The sequence below is a fragment of the Suncus etruscus genome, chromosome 11 (genome assembly GCF_024139225.1).
Source record: "Suncus etruscus isolate mSunEtr1 chromosome 11, mSunEtr1.pri.cur, whole genome shotgun sequence".
NCBI lineage: Eukaryota > Metazoa > Chordata > Mammalia > Eulipotyphla > Soricidae > Suncus > Suncus etruscus.
The window spans coordinates 67,883,482-67,890,010 of NC_064858.1; the positions used below are offsets into that span (position 1 = coordinate 67,883,482).

The 6,529-nt window shown below is 36.3% G+C and overlaps 1 non-coding gene across 1 annotated transcript; it reads right to left on the minus strand.

The window, feature by feature from the left end:
* Positions 1 to 6,001: 6,001 nt before the first annotated feature.
* LOC126023725 (U1 spliceosomal RNA) lies at positions 6,002 to 6,165 on the minus strand. Its single transcript, XR_007500807.1, has one exon. It is a non-coding gene; the product is annotated as a U1 spliceosomal RNA (small nuclear RNA).
* Positions 6,166 to 6,529: the final 364 nt, after the last annotated feature.

The window sequence follows — 6,529 nt, forward strand, 5'->3', positions numbered from 1 at the left end:
TTTATGAATGCATTCTTTTATAAATAATTTTTATTTTGACCACAGTGGATTACAAATATTTCACAGTAATATTTTAGGTACACAGTAACATTGAATCAGGGGCATTTCCACCACCAATGTTGACCTCACTCCACCCCTGTTTCCAGAATACATCCCATATCCCACTCCTTTGCCCCTGAATTGCTAGTGTAAGTGGTCCCCTTTGTGTCAAGCTTGTTGTAGATTGGGTATTGGTTTTGTTGTCATTGGCTTTGGATTTGGTATTTGAGTTGGATCATTTTTTATTTCTACTCGATGTTCATATGACTGTTTGGTCTTGGTACCCTTCATTATTTCTCCCTCAATTTGTGAGGCAGAACAGGAGATTCAAGTTATGTGGTTCTGTTAGAAGGAAAGAAAAAAAAGGGGCAAAAATCAAACAAGCTAAAAAACATGGAGGAGTCTTTCTAGAGGCTATAAATATGAATTTAAGGAAAGGAAGGGTAAAAGGAAGAAAAACATAACAGGAATACAACAAAAACAACAACAACAACAACAACCCGAAAAGCACTGCAGCAATAAGCACCACAGCAATAAAGACAACAACCAAACAATAACCATGGTCCTGAGATAAAAACAAAACAAAGCACAATAAAAACTAAAACAAAACAAGCAACAACAAAATAAAAAATTAATTTGTGCTTTTTTTGCATAGGCACAGTAAATATTGGGGAGATTAGAAAGGGAATTCCCTTGGCCTAAGAGATACAGGGGTTATCTGCCCTTGAAGTATACTGTCATGGGTATAGCTACAGGCTTTGCACATGCTCTTATTCTCTCCCCTAGGTCCTTTCTGTGATGTCTGGAAACTTTCTGCTCAGTCGTGGACAATAAAATTAGGCCTCTGTAACTACAGATCTTGGTATTTGCACAGGTCATAGGATGGAGCTTAGGATGGTCTTTTTTTTTAAAGTTTTTATTTAAACAAATTTATTACATACATGATTGTGTTTGGGTTTCAGTCATGTAAAGAACACCACCAATCACCAGTGCAACATTCCTATCACCAATGTCCCAAATCTCCCTCCTCCCCACTCAACCCCCGCCTGTACTCTAGACAGGCTTTCTATTTCCCTCGTACATTCTCATTATTAGGATAGTTCGAAACTTAGTTATTTCTCTAACTAAACTCATCGTTGTTTGTGGTGAGCTTCATGAGATGAGCTGTAACTTCCAGCTCTTTCCTCTTTTGTGTCTGAAAGTTATTATTGCAAGAATGTCTTTCATTTTTCTTAAAACCCATAGATGAGTGAGACCATTCTGCATCTTTCTCTCTCTCTCTGACTTATTTCACTCAGCATACTAGATTCCATGTACTGCTGGTGGGAATGTCGTCTAGTTCAACCTTTATGGAAAGCAATATGGAGATTCCTCCAAAAACTGGAAATCGAGCTCCCATATGACCCAGCTATACCACTCCTGGGAATATACCCTAGGAACACAAAAATACAATACAAAAATCCCTTCCTTACACCTATATTCATTGCAGCATTATTTACCATAACAAGACTCTGGAAACAGCCAAGATATCTTTTAACAGATGAATGGCTAAAGAAACAATGGATGTACAAGGATGGTTTTTTTTTTATGGTTCTAGAAGTTCTGTTCCATCACTGTTGTTTTAATCAGTCTTCTGTAGTTGGTGGTCTTGGTTTTTGCACTGATCCTAGGGCAAAGCCTAGAATAGAGTCTTTCATTATATTTCCAGAAGTTCTGCTCAGTTGCAGTTGTCTCAGTCAGACCTCTGGAATTATAAATCTTGGTTGTTGTACAGATCATGTGCCAAAGCCTATAGTAGGGTCTTTCTTATTGGTCCCAGGATTAGTTCTTCCCAGTCATGAACTGACTGAACAGTCAGTCTTCTGTAGATAGCGATCTTGACTTTTGCACAGATCAAAGGATGACATGTCTTCTGATTTTATCTTATCGTTACGTGTGAACCCATTATTTTTATAAATGATAAATTTATCTCAGAAAAACAACAAGGTGAAGGTAAAATAATGATATTCTTAAATTATTCTAAGAATTATATGTTACCATGGAATCTCATTTAATTATTCTCAACTCATTGGAAGGAACCTATATACTTATTGCATTTACTTTTAGATGAAGTAGAAATAATTAGAATGAAAATGATGAATTAGAGGACTCAACCCACTTACAACTAATATCTAGATTTCTTAAAAAGCATTATAGATTTGTTAAAAACTAGAGGTCTTAGTGTTTTATTGAATTAAACTTTTATCTTTGCAAAGTATCTATAATGCAAAACTTTGAAAACATTTGCTATAAAGCTAGTTTATTTTTTAAATAATTTTGTTGTAGTCACTGGGTTCTATTAAAATATTTTTCTGCAGACAAATTGTGAACAGATATAGTAGTTGTAACTTTATGCCAAGGAGGTATTTTGTGTGTGTGTGTGTATGTGTATATGTGTGTGTGTGTATGTGTGTGAGAGAGAGGTAGAGAAAAAGAGAGAGAAAGAGAGAAACTTCATTAATTTGAGTCTTGAGTAACTTGGTGGCCTGCATTGAACATACAGTTTGAGGGAGACATTTACCTGGCCTCATTCTTATAGAGCCCCACAGTTCTTCGCCTTAAGTTTGGTTCACTTGGAACACTCAGCTTCTTTCAAGATTATTTGTGGGATGGCCTCTTTTTATGCCTGAAGGTGTCAGGTGTAAGCTGCTAAGCCTTGAGGCAGGAAGAGGTAGACCTTTCCAAGGCTGATGCTGGTTACATCCCAGGCACAATTGTATATTGTTATAAAATTATACTAATTATCCTCGCTCATCAGTCTAAATGGCTTAAATTAGCTAAAGGCATTTTATATTGATTTCCATTGTCTGGAAAGAAAGCACAAATATTTCAATGGATCTAGTCTACTAACAAAGAAGTTACTTTCTGAAAACTAAACTATATTTATCCTGGTTTATTTAGGAATCAAATTAAACTATGATACCAACTCAATAGTTAATTTCTTTTTGTTATAGTCAAGTCAATACCATGGCATTATCCCTTTCACTTTTTTTCATAGTTTTATTTTGTTTTCATGAATATAGTCCTATGAGCATGCTGACACTTCTCATACGTGCATTGGATTTGATAAGCCAGAAATTGTGCTTCTAGATGAAACATACAGTATAATAGTGTTTGAAAATAGAAGATAAACACATAAAATGTATAAGCTTCTTACATTTATTTTGGTTCGGGATTCTCCGAGATTCAGTCGAGATATCTACAGTTTATACTCTTTAAATGAAACAGATTTATGTATATTCTATAACTCTATACCTATAATTAATGAGCAAAAAAGATACTTTATGTATAGAGTTTTTAGTGTAAAAGTTCACATTTCAGTGTTAGGCGTTTATGATAGCCCTCCCATCACTGTGAAACACATAAGCTTTGAGTCAGATATAAAAGTAGAGATTCCTGCAAAAGGTTTATGTGATGATTTTACTATTCTGCTTCAAGAGCAGAAGATATAATCATTGCATATATGCATCAGGCATTGTCTCATTTATAAAACTTTAATATATTTTATTTTTGTAATCATGTAAGTTTATTTTTATTGTTTTGTGTGGGAATTGCACCCAACAGTTCTCAGGGTTTACTCCTGGCTCTGTGCTCTTTGCTCAGGAGTCACTCCTAGAAGTGTTTGTAATGCCAGGAATTGAGCATATGCTGTGTACATGCAAAATAAGTGGCTTAACTCATCTCTCTAACTTTTGAAGTTTATTATATAATGCATAGGAGTTATTAATTTATTCTTATGTGCCAAATATTTTTATTTCCAAGATCAACTCTTTATAAAATTTTTTTGCATTTTACTCGTTAAGGATTTTTTAATTTAAAGAAATAATGCTTACAGATGATCCCAGGTGTCAATCAAAGAAGAACACAGCAAAATCAGCTCTCCAACGCCTGACTACAGGTAGGAGTGCCTCTGCCCACAATGATGGGGAATAATTTCTGCCTGGCTCTGGGCTAGAGAGGACTCTTAAAAGCGACACCTGGACCTACTTCCTGATCCCCGGTAACAATCAAAGAAGAACAGAGGGAAAAAAATAGAGTAGCTACGGAGTGAAGCTCCACAGCTGCACACTTCTTATAGAACAGGAACCCCATTGCAACACGGAGTAAGAATCACACTTCAAGTGTGGCAATGGGGAAACACCGCAGGACAACAGTATGCATAGAGAATGGAGATGACAGCTCTGATGACCAAAAAAATGCCAACCACCTAATTAACCTCTCGGATAAGGAGTTTAGAATAGAAATATGGAGGATGTTAGTAGAACTCAAAGAAAGCATAGATCGATCTGAACAGATCACAAATAAAGAAATCATCCTTGAGAGTACCAGGGTCAACCAGTACTTGCATAATTGCTATGGGATGATGAAGGCAATGGACCATTCATCAGAACCATGTTAGTCTTAGGTGGAGCCTTTTGAGGAAAATGATTCTATGTATGCCTCAGTAGATCCTCTTATGTCTAGTAGGATGATGAATGGCAGCTAAAATTTTGGGGTCATAGTGAGTGTGGCATTGTCATCTTTTGCTCTGACTCTACTCTTTTTAATATCTTTATTAAAACACCTTAATTACAAATATAATTGTAGTTGGGTTTCAGTCATGTAAAGAACACCCCTTTCACTAGTGCAAATTCCCATCACCAATGTTCCAAGTCTCCCTCCTCCTCACCCTACCCCCACCTGTACTCTACACAGGCTTTTAACTTCCCTCATTCATTCATATTGTTATGATAATTTTAGTGTAGTTATTTCTCTAACTGTACTCCTCACTCTTTGTGATGAGCTTCATGTCGTTAGCTGGACCTTCTTGCCCTCCTCTCATATGTCTCTGAGAATTATTGCAAAAATGTCTTTTATTTTTCTTAAAATGCATAGATGAGTGAAACTATGTTGTATCTATCTCTCTCCCTGCTGGTGGGATTGCTGTCTAGTCCAACCTTTATGGAAAGTGACATGGATATTCCTCCAAAAACCACTAGGAACACATTGTGTATAAGTGTTTTAATTTAAAATATCTGATTAGTAATATTTATTTGTTATTTTAAAATATTTTAGAATAATCTTAATTTACATTATTTTATGCATTTTTGCTGGATTCTGGATTTATTTTTAGTAAGTGTATCTTTAAAATTAACTGTTCTCTACTGCTAAAGGACAAAATTTTTCTAAAATAAAACTAAAAAAACTCATTCTGTAAATGAGGATCTCTTCTAGAATTAAAATTCAAGGATGGTCTTACACCTATTTTTGTCAAAAACATTAATTTTTTTATTTCCTTTACTTAGGAACACAAAAATACAATACAGAAATCCCTTCCTCACACCTATATTCATTTGCAGCTCTATTTACAATAGCCAGACTCTGGAAATAACCAAGATGCCCTTAAACTGATGAATGCCTAAAGAAACTGTGGTACTTATACACAATGGAATATTATGCAGGCATCAGAAGAGATGAAGTCATGAAATTTTCTTAGCATGGATATACATGGAATCTACTATGCTGCATGAAATAAGTCAGTTCTTCCAAGTCACTAATTTTGTGCCTTGAAGACTGAGCATAAGCCAAACCCATTTCTTTCATCTTATCAGGTAAAGAATTTTCCTTGCTCCCTTGTCTATCCAGGGTTCCCCAATGACTATCTCACATCTAGAAATAAATAGTGCTGGTAGTAAATGCTTCAAAAAAAAATTTTTTTTTGTTTTTGAGTCACAGCCGCAGTGTTCATGGGGTAACTCCTGGCTCTGCACTCATAAATCACTTCTGGTAGGCTCAGGCAACCATATAAGATGCCGGAGATCAAACCTGGGTGGGCTGCATGCAAGGCAAATTTCCTACCCACTGTGCTAATAATAATAATAATAATAATAATAATAATACTGAGGACTGAGTATTTCTATCATTCTTGCTTCATTTTTTTTTTCAGGGGAGAGAGCGAATGCAGTCCCCCACTACCACAAATTATGCAGTCTAGTTTTCCACATTTGGGGAAATCGCAGGGGTCACCACCTCCGGAGTACAATGGATAAGCCTCGCCCTGGGGAAACCACCTTCATGATCATGGTATCTCCCCTGCCAGGTAAGTATGTCACTTTTGTTTTACATTCTATTTCCTCTTCCTCTTTCTTTAAATAATGCAATTTGAGGAATTCCTTACAGTGAGATGAGATTTCAAATATCAGCTTTGTCCCCCACCTCAATCTCTGTGACAGGAGGGGAAAATTTTGGTTTGGCATCTCACTTGAACATCAATAAGAAAAAAGAAATCTTGAGCTGGGGGAGATAGTACAACAGATAGGGCACTCACCTTGCATGCAGTTGACCTGAATTTGATCCCTGGATTCCAGTATGGGCCCCCAAACACCACCAGGGATAATTCCTAAGAGCAGTGCCAGGAGGGAGGCCTGATCATTGGCGCAAGAGTGAGTGAATGCAAACACACTTTGCAATG